The 17848-nt window shown below is 45.5% G+C and overlaps 1 long non-coding RNA gene across 1 annotated transcript; it reads left to right on the top strand.

The window, feature by feature from the left end:
- The first annotated feature begins 1727 nt into the window (after positions 1–1727).
- LOC125437487 lies at positions 1728–11001 on the top strand. The gene is made up of 3 exons (XR_007245223.1): positions 1728–1904; positions 8003–8141; positions 10867–11001. It is a non-coding gene; the product is annotated as an uncharacterized LOC125437487 (long non-coding RNA).
- The last annotated feature ends 6847 nt before the right edge of the window (positions 11002–17848 follow it).

The following is a 17848-nucleotide window of genomic DNA, read 5'->3' as shown; positions in this document are numbered from 1 at the left end:
AGTTGTATTTGCCAGTGTGCACCTAGCACAGTGGTGGCGAACCTTTGGCACTCCAGATGTTATGGACTACAATTCCCATCAGCCCCTGCCAGCATGGTCAATTGGCCATGCTGGCAGGGGTTGATGGGAATTGTAGTCCATAACATCTGGAGTGCCAAAGGTTCGCCACCACGGACCTAGCATATCTGCCCCCGCTGTTGAGCTCATGCCTCGTCCCATTCCGCTCTGTAATGTATCTTGTGGTCTCCTGGGTCTTATGGATCCATTATCATGTTTCCTATCACTTCTTGCCACGTTTCCATTCATTGAATAAACTCCCCAGAGACTTTAAGCATCTTCACTGGCTTTTGACTCTCAGCCTAGTAGCTGTGTGGCCAATGAAGATATTTTCTTCCTCTTGGGAATGGGTGCCAATCCTTCTCTCTCTCTCCCCCTCCCCAAACTCAAGTAAAATCCAAACATCTGGATTGGCCCCAGACCTCCTCAGCTGAAAAGGGCACCAAAATCTCCGCTAGGAGATCTGCAAAGCTTCTTACCACATGGCTCAGGTGTACACTTCCTGGATGGATTTAGGGGCAACACTTGTTGTTGGATGGAACGTGCCCTCACTGTGCTACCTGGGTTTGAAGTGGAGATCAAGGGACATGTCAATTTATGCTAGAGAAATAAATTCAATATAACTTTATAAGGAATTCTGCCCGTTTTGCCTGTTTTGGTCCTGCCAAACTGATAGCTTTCCCTTTCCAGAACACAACAATCCCAGTGTTGCAACTCCAGTGCGCCCCCCCCCCCCATGCCCACAAGGGCCTTCTGTGTGCAAAGCATGGCTCCATCCCAGACCTTTAGAACAGAGGGGCAGATTGCCCTGATTTGGGGGCAAATGTCAGATGACTTTCAGCTGGATTTCTATGCAGCTTCCCAGTCGGTTCTGCCTGCGCTATTACACAAGCAAAGCTATTAAGAACTTCTGCGCTTTGAATTAAATCCTTTAACAAAAGTTATAAAGAGTGTGTGTGTGTTTGTCATATCAGACTTATCCATTTGTTTGGGCAATGGATAAGTCAGGGAAGGTCTCCAGCTTCCCGAGTGTGGTGGAAAGTGCTGTCAAGGTGCACTCGCTGCCCACTTATGGTGACTCCACAGACAAGGGACAAACAGAGGAGAGTTGCTACTGCCTTCCTCTGCATGGTGACCTGGGAATTCCTTGCTGGCCCCCCATCCAAATACGAAGCCACCGTGATGTAGTGGTTAAGAGCACTGGACGCGGATCTGGAGAACCAGGTTTGATTCCCTTCTCCTCCCCCTGAAGCCTTCCGGGTGACCCTGGGCCAGTCACAGTTCTCTCAGAACTCTCTCAGCCCCACTTACCTCACAAGGTATCTCTTGTGGGGAGAAGAAGGGAAGGCATTCAAAAGCCACTTTGAGACTCCGCTGAGAAAAGCGGGGTATAAATCCAAACTCTTCTTCTTACTAAGGTCAACCCTGCTCAGCTTCCGAGACATGCGATTGGGCTGGCCTAGACAGACCCGTGTTGCCCGTGCCGTTGTGAAACTGTTCAAAATTAACAAGAACTGCACTTTTCGATGGCATTCCTGGTTAAGGGATGCAGAGCTCAGAGCAGTCAGACACGTAACATTGTATAAATAGCAGCGACGGAGGAATTTCATCAATGTCATTTGCACCGCTCGGCCCAAAATAGCGCACGGCAGTCATGTGTGATAGCTGCTGTTGGGGCAGCATTCAAAAGACTGCTATTTTAGCAATTAACCTTTTAAATGAAAAGTTCATTATTTTCTCTCGGAACACACTTGTTCAAATGTCTCCATTTTTCTACAAAGCCACGGCCGTTTTGAAGACTTAAAAAAAAAAAGTTCAATTACTTTCAATCAAATTCTCATTACTTGGTGAGTTCATTTACTTATTTCATCTGTAGCCCGCCTTCTTTGCTGAAGGCTCAAGGCAGAGTGCATTAGGGGGGGTCCTTCCTTTCCGTATCGGGCAGGTAATTCCACAAGGTGGGGGCACAGCAGAGAACGGTTGCATACGGGGGGCCTTCAGGAGGATTTGCTGTGAGTTAAGGTGTCACAATGGAATCTTGCCCGAGACATGCAAGGAGCAAAATAATGTAAGAATCGTTGAGGAAACAGGGTGATGACTCTGGATGATGATGATGATGATGAAGAAGAAGAAGAGTTGGATTTATATTCCCCCTTTCTCTCCTAGAAGGAGACTCAAAGGGGCTAACAATCTTATTTTCCTTCCCCCCAACACAACAAACACCCTGTGAGGTGGGGGGGGGGGGGCTGTGAGAGTTCTGAAGACCTGTGACTAGCCCAAAGTCACTCAGCTGCAGAGGCACAGCTAGGGGAAATGGAGCCCCGGGTTCGTATCTGAGTTTTATGCCTCCCTCAGGTGGTCAGCTGGTGATGCTGGAATCCACCCCGAACAGCATCACTTTCAATGGTGTTTAAACTAGGGAGCCCAGATTCTCCTTTTAAATCCACCTTAAAGGGAGAATCTGGGGTCCACAGTTAAATCAACATTGAAAGAGACGCTGCTTTGGGGTGGTTTATCCCCCACCCTTAAACAGCATGACTTTCAATGTTTTAACTGGGGACCTCAGATTCTCCCTTTAAATCCATGCCGAAGGGGGTGGATTTAAAAGGAGAATCTGGGGAAATTTGGGGGGAGGGGTGCCTGCTGTCAGGGGTGCAATTGTGAAGCTAGCAGCACCAAACTTTCAGAGTATCTTTAGGAGACTCACCTGATGATACCACCCAGGTTTGGTGAAGTTTGGTTCAGGGGGTCTAAAGTTATGGACCCTAAAAGGTGTAGTCCCCATCTCCTATTAGCTCCCATTGGAAACAAAGGGGGATGGAGCACCCCCTTTGGGAGTCCATAACTATGGACCCCCTGAACCAAATCTCAACAAACTTGGGTGGCATCATCAGGAAAGTCTCCCAAAATATTTCTGAAATGTTGGTGCTGCTATCCTAAAAACTGCTCTGCAGGCCCAAAACTGAAAAAAACACTAAAAATACAAAAAAACCCATGAACCAACCTGAATTTTTGCACGCACGCCCCAGGCGTGTGCCTGGGGCAACGCGCACCCCCCAGTCCCCAGGTAGCCTCTGCCAAGCTGGCATATGCTGGGGTGCACAGGCTAATCTGAATTCCCCAGATAAACCTCCTCAGCTCAAGTGGCAGGGCAGGGAATCAAACCCGGTACCTCCAGATTAGAGTACACTTGCTCTTAACCACTACGCCACTGCTGCTCAACTGAGCACATTGGGAGAGCGGGCACTGCAGAGAGATGGGTTCTAGGTAATGCCAGCCCCCCCCCCACAGCTGGACCTGGTGATCTCCTGGAATTTACAGCTCATCTCCAGACTGTAGAAATCAGTTCCCCTGAAAAAATGGATCCTTTGGATGGTGGACTCTGTGGCATTGTTACCTCGCTGAGGTCCCCGTCCTCCCCAGGCTCCACCCTCAAATCTTCAGGAGTTTCCCAACTTGGATTTGGGAAACCGACTTCCTATTCCCATAGAAGTGGCCAGGGGGACCTGGCAACCCGAATCCTATACCATGGTGGGCTTTGTAGGTAATGACCGATACCATGAACTGAATCTGGAAACAAGACTGAAAATCAATGAAGAGACTGCAGGATGGGCATCATATCTGCACTCTGCCTAGCATCCGATAGCAGCCATGCTGTAGTATTCTGCACCAACTGAGGGCACTCCCATGTAAAGTGTATTACAACAGTCTAGCCCAGGGATGTCCAACTCTGGCACTTCAGAGGTTCATGGACCACAATTCCCAATTGGCCATGCCAGCAGGGACTGATGGGAGTTGTAGTCCATGAACATCTGAAGCACTAGAGTTGAACACCTCTGGTGTAGCCTGGGCCTAGATTCACATGGCCAGATCAGCTGGCTCTGCGCTAAATGGAGATGGAAGAAAGCATTTTTCGCAGCTGCATTAACTTGTTTTGCAGCAATGCTGCTCTAATCAGCACCACCATCAGTCTTTTCATTGACGAAAACGTGGGGAGTTCAATACTCTACAAGGCCTCAATTTTACCAGCCAGCATCACAGCCATCTTGCCAGGATTCAGTTTTAAAATGAAGACCTAGTGGAATCAAGGAAAAATTCTGGTTCTGATCCAACAAACGTCACATCAAAAGGGGAAATAAGTAATGGAATGTGTAGGAAAACCTACAAACTGTCACCTGGGCAAGTTCACCAAATATCCTTTTTCTAGAGTAGAACGCAGCTTCCAGATGTACCATTAGGGTCCATATCTCCTATCAGCTCTACCATGGCCAATTGGCCATGCTGACAGAGGCTGATGGGAATTGTAGTTCCTGAACATCTGGAGAGCCGCAGGTTCCCTACCCCTGCCCTAGAGTTAATGAACCACCCGTGTCTCTGTATTCCACTAAGACCCCATCCTCACCTTAGACCTAGTTGCACATTCAGCTACCAACATGTTAAATAAAAAGACACCAACTTGCATGCCCAACAAACCGGGAAGCAAAAGGCAGAGGTGGAGCGAGGGGAAACTGCGCCTGGGGCACGTGCACCCCCTGCACCCCTGTTGCAGTGCTACCTGCCCCTGCTGCAGCTCCACTGGGGGCGTCGCACTCCCCGCCCCATTGGCACTACACCACTGGCAAAAGGTCAAGAATGAATGTTGGCAAGGCAACAGCCACAATTTAGGTACCCACTTACCTACAGCCAGTCCTTCCAACTATATTCCCTCCATTAGGTGGGCATTCTGAAGTTACTGAGACGATGCCTTGACTGCCACCCACTCTGCTCAGCAAAGGTTGAAGGCTTCCTCCAGTGGCTGAGAACCACTCGAGTCAGAGGGAGTCTCCTAAGTTCAGAGGAAGTCTCCTGATTTTTCTCAGCAGAGTAGGAGGAGGAAGGCCACTGTTCCCCAAACGTTTGGTATCTGGAGAAGAGCTTTATTCTGGATTAAAATCAGAGGCTGCGTCACTCTACAATCTTTTTATACTTTGAAGGGTCCCCCAACAAAGGGCGGGCAACTTTTATCTTCATGTATTGGTATTCTATTATGCCTTATGAACAACAGCAATACTCCTGGGATTCCTCCCGGTGGCCATAACCAGAATCCCAGTGCATCCTTCTGTCCCCCTGTATGATGATGTCACTGTCCATCAATCCACCATTGGGTCTTAACGCTCGATGAGGTGTCCTTCCTCCAAAGGGCACAGAGCAGAGGATGAAAATGCCACACTGGTTTTACATTTAAATGCACACAAGTGCGCTCACAGACAGGAAATCAAGGCACTACATGAAGTGATTTGAACACTTTGAAATGTACCATATAAATACTATTATTATTCTAGCTGATTGGTCTTTTGGCTGTGATAAAAAAAGGAGAAAGAGGGAGGTAAAAGAACCCACAGTGGTGCATACATCCTCACAGCTAGGTGATGAAAGGGAGTGGTTCAATAATGCATTAAGCACTTTCATGCAAATTGCCACTTACAGAGAGCTAATAAATGATTCCCTGTTAAGATTTTGTTATTTGTTTTTGTTTTGCATCTATTCTTAGATGTCCCCCCCCCCCCCACAACTTTAAGGATAATGTCCGAGGGTTTAATATTTACCTTTGTCACTAACTCCCTGTAGAATTATTTCCATAAAGTGCTTTCCCTCTTTGTTTTAATGTGCTAGCATATCATTAAAATGAACTGCTTGGGGTAAAACTGTTTCATTCAGATGGATGCAGAACCAATAGGACATACATGGATAATTATAATCTGTCACGTTTTTATAATTTTCAAACTACAGATTGTATCAGAAAGCAGTATTTAACAAAGACAAATATGCTCATGTTGATTAGTTGCTTTGACATTTCCAGAGCTATACATGTGCCCGTTTGTAAACTAAGTGTGCTGGGGCTGCATATAGAAGACTCCTCTTAGTTCAAGTAGGCAGCATGGTGTGTAGTGGATAATATCTTAGTCTTGAGAGCTAAGGGTTCAAGTCTCCACTTGGCCATGAACCTTGCTAGGTCCATTGGATCTGTTTATGTCTGTAAGTGAGGATTCATTCCCTAGTTTTGTGTGTTTTCACTCTTGAGCTTCACCCCAAAGTCTTCTTGTGGGACAAGATTTTAACTACACCACATTCACAAGAGCAGTTAACTCAGGTTCAGAGTTTCATGATACAGACTATGTTTAGCGGTGCAGCTCAAATACTTGTGGTTTAGTCTAAAATTTGAGGTGGGAAATTGCCATGGGTGGCAAGTCATGCTATTTTACTTGGATTCATGCAGCATCAAACCAAGTCAGTTTTTAGTCCATATGAAGCAGTGGAAGAAACCTTCCACATGTTGTATGCACGCTTCGTACTTCAAGGGACATTGTCCTACCTAATCATGCCTCTGAATTACATACCTAGTCAATGTCCACTAGTCATAATTCTGAATTACAGAAAATAACCAAGATTATACATAGTTTAAACTTTGAAAACAAAGCTGATAGCCTTAGCTGTGGTCACAATATGGACCCATACCGGGGTGTCGTTCCGCCCTCTCCTTTATATTGTACGAGCCAAATTTAATTGAGATTTGGCAATTAAGGGGGCTATCACCTTTCAATTTATTACCAAAAGTATCAATCAGAACAGCCTTGGATCAGGGACTCAAAAATAATAATTAAGTGCTGTCAAGATGCAACTGACTTATGGCTGCCCCCTTATTGGGTTTTCAAGGAAAGAGATGAGTAGAGATGGTTTGCCATTGCCTGCCTCTATGGAGCAACCCTGGCTTTCTTTGTCTCCTATCCAACTAGTATCCATGGCTGATTCTCCTTAGCATCCAGGTACCAGATAGTCTGGGCAACTCAAGAGACCCTTTCGGATGGATGAACTGCGTGGGGTGTGTGTGTGTGTTTTGAAGCCAATGGAAGCCTTCAGGCCTCCCCTATTGCATGAGTTGTTCATTCTCGTTGTTCAGTATTTGCTTTTTGGGAAGAAGAAGAAGAAGAAGAAGAAGAAGAAGAAGAAGAAGAAGAAGAAGAAGAAGAAGAAGAAGAAGAAGAGGAAGAAGAAGAAGAAGAAGAAGAAGAAGAAGAAGAGTTTGCATTTTTATCCCCCCTTTCTCTCCTGCAGGAGACTCAAAGGGGCTTACAATCTCCTTGCCCTTTCCCCCTCACAACAAACAGCCTGTGAGGTAGGTGGGGCTGAGAGAGCTCCGAGAAGCTGTGACTAGCCCAAGGTCACCCAGCTGGCGCGTGTGGGAGTGTACAGGCTAACCTGAATTCCCCAGATAAGCCTCCACAGCTCAGGTGGCAGAGCTGGGAATCAAACCTGGTTCCTCCCGATTAGATACACGAGCTCTTAACCTCCTACGCCACTGCTGCTCCACTGCTGAAGAAGTGTGTCTTCAATTCTGCAGGGACCTAGCAGGCCCAAAGTGAAGAGGTCATGGCCCTCCTCCGATTCACCAATAAGGGCAAAACTGTACCATGTCTTCTCCCAGTTTAGGACAATACAAGGAACTCTAGGAACAAGGAATTTGTTTCCAAGTTCCCACTGGATTGCAATTTTTCAAAGGTTTCCAGGAATAGATGCATCCCTAAGGGCAAATCCTTGTAGCAAAGAGCTTTTCTTAATGCCATATCTTATCGCAACATTCCAGAGTGAGATTCTGGATTTCATTCGCTCCTAATCTTCCATCCATTTTACATCACTAAGCTATAATAATATAGAAGTCCTCTGCATAGTACATTGGTCGATAAAACCTAATAGACACAAAATTACTGATTGTCTGGTACCAGCAGAAAATGCAGTAAAGGATAAATGAACAAGTAGTGAGTGTTAAAAGCTTATGTACTACCTTCTGAAATGGGTTGATTCTCATAAATCTATGATAAATGGTCATTTAAATCAATAATACGTCTTTAATCCGACAAGAAGGAAAAAAAAGAGACCTTCATAAAGAATTTCTATTAATACTTTTCAGATGCAGTAGCTGGCTGTGATCATAGACAGCAACATCTCTCCATGCTGAGATGGGCTACCTTGCAGCCTTGGTTCATGTATGCCACTTGGAGAAATAATAATGGACATCACACACTGCATAGGAAATGGCAATAGTCCAGGTAACAGAACACCTTCCCTTTTGCTTTTATTAAATGGCATATATCTAGTCAAATAGAAATTGTGAGTTTTGCAGGCTTGGCCACAGGTGTTCTTCTCCCCCCAAAACACTCCATGATAGAATAGATATTCAAACCTGAGGATCCCAGATTCTAGTTAAACACTTTAAACACTACACAACTTTGTCTCTTTCTATATCATCATTTCCTCTAACAGGGCGCTTCATGGTTGAGTGCCTCTCTCAAAAGCAAACAAAGTTAAGGGTTTCTACATACTCAGTACACTCCCTATGCATGCGGAAAAGTGCCTGTTGTAAATAAGATGGAACCCACCATTTCAACGAGAACCTCATTTAAAACAAAAACAAGGGAAATTGGCCTACTCGAGTCTCCGCACTTAAAAGCATCCAGAAGAAAGAGATTTGGGGTTTAGTATTCCTCCACTTCCAAGAAGGTATTGAATTTGTTCCCTATACTACCATAGCTCATAGTCAAGTACCTATCAGTAGTTCAGTGAAATGGAGCTACCAAAAAAATATGATAGGGATACGTGAATACTTAGGGGACTCCCCAACTGTGCAGACCAATGTTACTTTTAACATTTAAAAAGACCTACTTCCAATGGCTTACTAAGGACTAGGCATACTCAGCATCCTATAGAAAGCACAGTGTGCGGAGGGCAGTTAAAGAGCATTTAAACAGTGTGGGGGAAGGATAATAAAGGGGATCAACTGGTCAGCTCAGGTCCCAAAAGAGTCATTTATCTTTCTATTGCTATTCTTTGCAAATCCCAACTTGTTTTATTAGACATCCCAGCAACATACATATAAGGCTGGATCCCAAAACAATCACACCCCTGGGGGTTGTCAACTCCTTCTTCTGTGGTACCCTTCCGACTCCCCTCTCTTCCTATTGCAAGGACAGGATTTTTAAAAACCCATAACCAATAAATAAGGTCATATAATGACAGATTCTTCTCATCTATGGAGCATTTATGACTTGCATTTCCTACACAGACGGGGCACTCAAAATGACATACAACATACTATCAAAAATATTTTTAAAAACCCACAAACAGCAGCATAAAAAGAGCAAAACGAGAGGAGCAGTAAAGGCCAGCAAAAGCCCATGCAGGCTTCTGTAGACAGATTCTCAGGTGACAACCAAGAAAACCAGGGCAGCAGGCAACCAGGTCTCCCTCAGCAATTTCAGAGGGAGGCTGACACAGCTCCTGGTCACAACACACCTGAACAATGACAAATAGAAGTCATGTGAAGTGTTTCATCAACTGACCTTAGAGCCACAGCCCTACACCTGTGGAGGAGGATGCCAACATGGCTTTGTCTGTCTCAGTCCCTTCACCCTACCTCTGTGTTGCTAATGAACTTTGACCCCAAGTGGAAGGGGCAACAGGCAGGATAAGTGAGGGTAACGGCTGCCTGGGCACTAATACTGTTAAAAATGCCAGGTTGTCTAACCTGTAACTCGGGGGCCAACTTAAACTAGAAGAAGCTGTCCTATTACAGAGAACTCCACAGTGGGTCTGCTCTGGCAAACTTCTTACAGGTTAAACCATGGGTATCCAGCTCTGGTCCTCCAGATGTTCACAGACTATGATTCCCATCAGCCCCTGCTAGGGGCATCAACATTAATCACTGCCCCTTGAGAGCCCTGCCCCAGATGACTTACCACTAAAACAATACAACAAATCCAAGTGGGTCTTTGATAAACACAGAATCAAAAACAGCATAAAACAAATGATTGGTCTGAAGGGGTACTCATAAAAACAGGCTAAACACATCATGAAAACTGACTTAGAAGACAAGCTTGAATAAACAGAAGCATTTTCATCTGGCCCCTGAAGGGACAAGGGAAGTGCCAGGTGAGTCTCAAGGGGCAACAAAAACAAGGCACAAACACAGAAAAAGCTGTTTCTGATTACTCCCCTCCTCACCTCTGGAAGGCATCAGATAGACAGCAAGGTCTGAGAACAGATCCTGAACTGATGGCAGGACAGTACAGGAGGAAGTGGCTCTACATCTGCATCCTACTTAAAGCTGAGATGCAATCAAATTCCTGGGGCTAGAATAAATACTACTAGGTCTGAAGCCCTAAAAGCTCAGGGCAAATTGAGGCCTTCCATAATTTTGCTGCACTGCCCACCCACTTCAGGAACAGGCTACTGGTTCTTAAAGGTGCCATGCTCGGTTATAGCAGAAGGTACTCTGATATTGTTGGGTGATCTTGACTTTGTGGGGATGGAGGAATCAGTTGGAGGGAGACCTTAGATGCTGCAGTGGGCTCTGAGGTAGTGGGCTGAGGGTTCAAGTGTAAGTTACAAGGCAGGGCTGAGGGCTCCTAGAGGTGTCTGAACGGCCTCCTTCTGAAGTCCCGGGAGGAGCTTAGCCTCCTCCCCAGCTGAGACTTTGGACTTTTTTGCTTGATGAGGAAGAGTTCATATTCTGATGCATGACAGTCTTACTTGCACAAGACTTACTTACAAAGAACCCAGTGCCCATGAACTCAAACTGAATCAATATCTTACATGAAATTTGAAAAAATAAACCATGTGACTTGGGCTGCAGTCAGCGAGACTCCTCTGCAGAGATGTCTCGGTAAGCAGAATGTGGGGCAGGTACTCACAGTGGGTGGCAGAAGTTGGCCTCGATCTTTCCCTCTCCTTGAACAGAAGTTCAATTAACTAGAATTGGCCTTTTATCTTTTCCAGGCATCCCTGAGAAAACAGCACTAAACTATCCCTAGCCTTTCCAGCAGCAAATGCAAAACCAAATGGCTTCTGATCATGGACGTGATACCACTGGCAGGGTAACATCCAGAGGAAAGCATGTATGAGTTTGCCACCATAAACACACACATATCATCACAGCTGGACCAAGAAATATTTTTGTCCTCTTCCTTTCAATCTTCCTGAAATAGTACTCAAACATTTTCAAACTGAATAATAACCATTTGGAAAGTGGGTCATCATCTTCTCTGCGCTTAGTAAAAGCAGAAACCATCCTTGTAATTTACAGTGATCCCTTCTGGCACACACTGTGCTGCTTCGCTGTACACCACACTGCAGAAAGAAATATAATGAGTCTGGTTTTCCTAGAAAAAACTAATAGAAACTCTCACCCAGTGGAGTGGCCACTGTGGTACAGTGGCTCCATTCAGACATCGCACAAAACCATGGCTTAGTTCAACAAGCTAGGTTAATATGATCAACTGAATGTGGACCACCTGACTGACTGTGGTTAGCTAAGGGCCTGTTAAACTAGGAACTAAGCCACGTTCTGAAGTTGGTGTATTAAATGTAAGTTTTAAGGCTGGTTTCACAGGATGTGTGAATTCAGCGCTCCTGTCATTCCTGGTCAACTCCCCAGTGACTTGCTCTTTAGCCCCAGAGCAAAGAATTTGTTGAGGCAAATGGATCACCTGTGAGCTGAATCATAGTTTCACAAACTAATTACAGTTAAAATATACCATGGTGCTACTGTAGTGTTTGAACTGAGCCAGTGACAATTTGGATTTCTCTTCTTGGGGCTGTGCCGCCCGCAGTATGCAAGAAGCACAGCAGCAAAGCCTGACTAGCTAAAAACAGAAATTCATTGAAGGACACTATTTGGGGAATTATTACCAGGTCGTACCAACATGGCATGAAAATTCTGCTTTCCACGCTTCTACCTTTTAAAATTTTTTGGAACATTCACACTGATGAAGAATTCTGGTGAGCTTGAAAGCTGACACATCTTTTGTATCAGCTTGGTTGGTATCACACAAATTTCATTGTTAGTAGTCAGAAAAGACAGGGCGTTCCCCATTGATGATATAATCATACACCTGTCTAAAAAAAAGCAAGGAAGGTATTTAGCACAGAACAAGAGAACTGGAAAAGTTCTCAAAGGGAGGCCACTGAAGCCTCTAAACAAACAAATGAAAAAAAATAGCATTTGGATAGCACTTTCAGTGTTCAAAGAGCTTCACATACATTATTATGGGAAGCCTGAGAACAAGCGGGAAGGTAAGTCAGTGCTACTGTCAAAATGCTGCAGAGAAAGGATGGGCAGACATTTCCTGTAACTGTGGTTGAAAAAGAGGCAACAGCACGCTTGACTTCTAGTAGATTTATATGCGTTTTAGACTTCCATTCTGACCAGTGCCCCCAGACCTGGAATGATCTGCAGGCAGCCACTTAACCTGTTACACAGGCATCTGTGGAAATGGTGAGCTCATGAGGAGAGGCACCCAGGCTGACACCTTTAAGTAAATTGAGAACACCACCAATGATGAGATCTCACAACTTCTCTGGGTACTGAAAGTTTATGAACCTGGGGGTCTGCATTAGGTCTGAACCTTCTAAGGAACAAATTCTGCAAGATCTCATATTTAGTCTCGCATGGGGAACTACCAAGGGAGTCAAAGCCATCAAACTCAGGAGTTTCTGGATGTGGATGGCCTTTTGGAACTTGTTATTAGTAAAAGTAGTGAAAAAGGACTGAATGGCCCTGAATCTTGGAACCAGTAAGTAAGTCTTGAGGGAAATGGCATCCAATAGCATCTATATTTTGACCTGGTTGTTATTGGAATTTTTCTGTACTGATTACCAAATCCAAACTGGCGAGTGTTTGGAAAGCCAAAAACAGGTCATCTTCCCAAGATTGGTGAGAAGAAGTCACAAACAGGCAGAAATGCAGATAGGGATACAGAGCACGGCCCTTGGACATGAGGAATGCAAACACAGCTGACATGCATTCCGTAAAAACACAAGGAGCTGTGTTAAGGCTCAGCCTGGTCTGCATGGGAACCCCTGGGAGGAAGACTCAGATAGAGAAGAGGGGACAGAGTTGGTTCCAGATTTTCAGGCACTACCTGTAGATGCAGAGACTGAGCAGCCAGGTGTGGGCAGGGGCGCAGGGCACACACTTGCCCTGGGCACAGTTTCCCCTCGCTCTGGCCCTAGTTGGTAGTGAAGAGTTTACCAGAATAATGCTGTTGTGAATGTGTGCTTAAAACATCCAATGCTTTGGGAGGTGATGCAAGTGATGGAAAAGAAATTCCGGCCCCTCCTGTTTGATCTTATTAAAATTCTCCACATTTTGGTGGAAGCTCGCTAGAAGACAGTTTAACCCACATGCCCCCACCTATTTCCTGAATACCCTTGATTAAAGGCAGGGCAATTGGCCAAGTGTTAGTGGCTTATAACACTCTCATTATCGGATCCAAAGATTTTGGATCTGACTTATGAATCTCCACAGCCTTCACCATCTGGATTAGTTGCTCTGAATAGAGTTTAAGGTCTTTGGTGGGTGAGACCAGTGCAGAGCCTCTGACCGTATCCTCTGCAAAAGGGATTGATATGTCCTCAGACCTTTTCCCTTGTCTGATAGAAGGCTGTCCTCTGGATCAGGCTGTAGACATGGTGAAGCAGATACAGAGTGCTTGTTGGTCAATTTTAAGGTTGGTGGGAAGAGGTATGGCATGGTGGAGGCACATACAAGTGGGCCCAGAACAGCAATCACATGAAGACTAGCATGGATGAGACTGGAAACCTTGAATCAGGAAAGATGAATGAGGTGCAGGTCCAAAGGGAACTTCAAAAATGTCATCCTCTGAGAAAGGAGAAGATTCTCTGCCATATAAAAGAGAGGATGACCTCAGATGATGGAGGATTTCAGGGCTTCTTATGACAGCAGTCTCTATCACTGGAGATGAAGATGTTCAACTTCAAGAGAAGCAGAAGCTTTGACGCCCAGACGCTTCCAGTCTCCTACCTTGACTGTGTAATGGAGCTCTGCCTAGGCAGGGACATGGATGGTCCATGTCAAGAAGACTGTTGACTTCAAGTAGGCGAGTCACATGTCAAGGTGGAAATGGTGTTTGACATCAAAAGGAGATAGTCAGCTGGCAAGCTGGGGAATCAGGCTGTGAACGCAATGAGCCTCAGAGCTGACATGACCGTTCGACTGAGAGGTATTCTTAGCTTTTTTTAAAAGTCCTTTTTACAGGAGGCTTGTAGGTTGCTCATTTGGCCATCAAGGCTGGATCAGGAGCTGGATCAGGTAGAACTGCTGAGACTGAAAGCGAATGAGCCCTCTTGAAAGATTTCTCCACGGAAGCATGCACCGAACTGAGCGTTTTTTCCCCACAACACAGCCTTAAGCGTGGAGGCACATTCATGTCTAGACTTTGGAGTAAAGAGGTGGCAAGATAAGCAGGTCTTGGAGACACGGGTCTTACCAGGGCAGAACAAACGTTCATTATGCTCATCATTCTGAGCCATCTTTGTTCTACACTTGGTACGTTTGTTAAATAATGCCATATCAATGAAAAGAGAAAGAAAAATCCTGAGGCAAATGAAGTGCTCTGTTGAAGCAGATTATCTCTCCATGGCGGCAAAGAGAGAACAGAGGGAGGAGTGCTCTCCCTGCCTCTGTCACGTGACCATGGCAGAAAACCACACTGCCCTTGGCTGAAGATGGAGGGGAGGGGTAGCACTCCAAGTATTCTGAAGTTTCTAGAAGCCTTCTAGTCAGTTCTCTGATGCTGGCCTGAGCAGTCCCAGGCAAAATTGTACTAAAAACATGATGGTGAACATATTGGCAGAGAAATGAACCAGCAACTTCCTGGATCTTTTCTTGACCACTGTCCTTTACCAGGTCACAATATAATCTTGATGGTCTAGTCAGGAATTTTACTATAACACTGAAGGTCTATGTGGCAAAGAAGCAGTTACACCCCTCTCTCTGCACTGTGCAAAAAAATATCACAGGTGATGTGGTGGCATCACAGGAATGGCCAGTTATGAAGGCCAGTGTGGTGTAGTGGTTAGTGTCAGACTAGGTTTTGGAAGACCCAGGTTCAAATCCCCATCTATACACTCAACAGCTTCCGAGACACAGTTCCCAGCTGCAACAAGTCTCAGCTGTAAAAGTATCTGCGTTCATACGCAGTGTTACCAGTTTGTTATCTGCGTTGACGTGCTGTCCTTTAAACTTGACGAAACGTCGTTATCTTGTAGCAACTCATTTAATGGAGTGCCAGAGAATCAACCAGATCGGTCTGTGCAACATGAACGGAATGCGCTTATTCTAACCGTTTTCGAGTAGTCTTCATCAGATTAGACTTTCATTTTAGCAGCCATAATTTGGGGTATATATTTTAGGTGAAACCTTCACATCCATGCACATCCCCATCAAGCTATGGCATGGCTATAAATGAAGATTTTTTTTTTAAAGTGTGCTATCCACTCTTATTTTAAGAGGGAAGAATTGCCTGAATCAGGCCTCTCTGTGAGTGGGTAGAAACCCAGCTTGTTTGTATTATATACTGTGGCCCAAGGAAGGCACAAAACATTGTTAGAAACCAGTTTTAAGTAAGTGCCACTGAGCTTATTCAAGGAAGTATAAGCCCTAAGCTCACCTGGGACTCCATTTGCGGGCCTGTGGGGAACAGGTAGAAGGCGATGTGATGTTTGTTGGCTACTGCGGTCAGCATGACCAGGTCAACAGAGGCCAATGTGCAGGCTCTGGGGGTGCGCAGGCTCCCTGGCACTTCCATCCCTGGCTGTTTCTCCACTCACTGTTTGTTGCGCGCTACTCTACCCAAGTAACGCAGGGTCCAGCAGCACTCCCCACTACAGGGGCGGTGACAACGCAGCTGCCCTGACTCTGCCACTCTTGTGCCCCCTCAGTGCGCGTCATGTTCCGAACAGCGCCTTTTGGATGACCGTAGTGGGGAAGCCTGGGTGGTTACTCCAGGTTTCCTTTTTCCCGCTGCTTAGTGACATGGACCCTCCCGTCCAATCAGGGCATGGCGGGGTGTGCGCGATGTGTGCGCAGCCGGTTTAATTTTTTATTTTTAACACAAGGGATCCACATCTACATGCCGTTTTTAGTGCACATAATCATAGATGTGTCCACAGATAGCCGTGGGTTCGTCGGGATGTTGATTCATCCAGTTGAAAATTTAAAAAAAAAATCCCGCTGCAGCACAACGCAGCAGCCAATCAGGACACCCCCTGAGCAGATTGTGGGGAGTCCTGCCTGGCTGCTACGCGGCTGCCGCACTCATTGGACGAAGGGGCAGAAGCTGCGGTGGGGAACATGACCCCATGCTAAAAAGGTCCTGGAGCAAACGAAACCAGTGAGTATCAACGTCATTTTAAAAGTGGGGAAACGACCTCTGTGTCCTGGCTGGAGGTGGGGGGCAGGGCTAAGGTCAGTGGGCTGCAGCGAGAGTGTGTTCTCCCATGAACACCCACTCAGGATGTAAGACAGCCCAGCTGAACCGCCAAGGTCGATCAGCCTTGTGGCTTCATTAGAAATTGGTTTTAATTGTGCCGGTGAGCTCCTTCAAGAAAGAATGTAGCATGGGAGTGATAAATAAATTGCAATTAAATCCTTCAAGCTAGAATTGGAAGCACTCCCCCAAACACACTTCCATGTTCTCACAATTAAACCCCCTTTTCTCACCTCGATTTCTTTTTCCAGCTTTCCCAGCTTCCACTGCCTTGAGAAGGGAAAAAAATAGTCTTTTGAAAAAAAAAATCTTTTCAAATTATTCATGACTTCTATCTAGGCCATTCCATCTCTCAATTTAAGAAGCAATGTTTTTTTAAAGGAGTTTGATCTTTGTCAAAACCATTTGTCTGAGAACCTTGTAAACTCCGTTCCAGTGGAGTCACTTCCTGACAAAGCTTCAATATTCAAACAGAATAAAAGCCTCTGTATGAATGAGAGATGTAACAATAGGAAGATCTGACTGGAAAAGTTAGGAAATCATAACAAGACTGAGTGAAACTAAGTCTTGCTTAAATGACTAAGCAAGTTCAGTGCTGCTTCAGAAAGTGAGTCTTAGCCAGGGGTATTCGCATGGTCAAAAACAACCCCCTATAACCGTGGTGGCGAACCTTTGGCACTCCAGATCTTATGGACTACAATTCCCATCAGCCCCTGTCAGCATGGCCAATTGTAGTCCATAACATCTGGAATGCCAAAGGTTCGCCACCACTGCCCTATAATCTAATACAGGATTGGGGTAGTTTAAAACAACTCATTGAAAGGAGTTTAAGCTGGTTAAATAATCCAGTGAAAGATGGGTACTTTCCAGACCCATTCATTCCAGTGCTTGAGCGTATGCTTAACAGCCCGATCCTAAAAATGCTTTCCTATGAGTAAGCCCCACTTAATTACCCTGTGCAAGATTCTGAACAGAAAAAAAGAAGAGTTGTTTTTATACCCTGCTTTTCTCCACTGCAGGAAGAAGCCTCTAAGCAGCTCACAATAGTTTTCCCTTCCTCTTCTCGCAAGAGGCCCTTTGTGAAGCAGGTGGGGCTGAGAGAGTTCTGAGAGAACTGTGACTGGTCCAAGGTCTCCCAGGAGCCTCATGTGTAAGATTGTGGGGGGGGGGGAACCCAGTTTTATAGAACCAGAGGTGGATCTTACACACCGGCAGCCCTCAGGTTATTCAAAGCCAAAATAATCCCACAGTTTGTATAGGAATCAGTCCTGTGCTCCTCCCCCTCTTCCTACAGCTCCCTGGAGAAAGTTCAAGCTAAATTTCTAAGGTCACTCTTGCAACTGCCCAAGTGTGTATCTAATGCCTGGATTGAATAGGGTAGGGTCCAGGTTTCATGTTTTCCAGATAAATCCACCATTCTTATCAGCTTCCTTCCTGCATGGCCAATTGGCCATGCAGGAAGGGGCTGA

The sequence above is a fragment of the Sphaerodactylus townsendi genome, linkage group LG08 (genome assembly GCF_021028975.2).
Source record: "Sphaerodactylus townsendi isolate TG3544 linkage group LG08, MPM_Stown_v2.3, whole genome shotgun sequence".
Lineage (NCBI taxonomy): Eukaryota > Metazoa > Chordata > Lepidosauria > Squamata > Sphaerodactylidae > Sphaerodactylus > Sphaerodactylus townsendi.
Note: the sequence above shows the minus strand (reverse complement) of the source record. Positions and strands in the feature narration are given on the sequence as shown.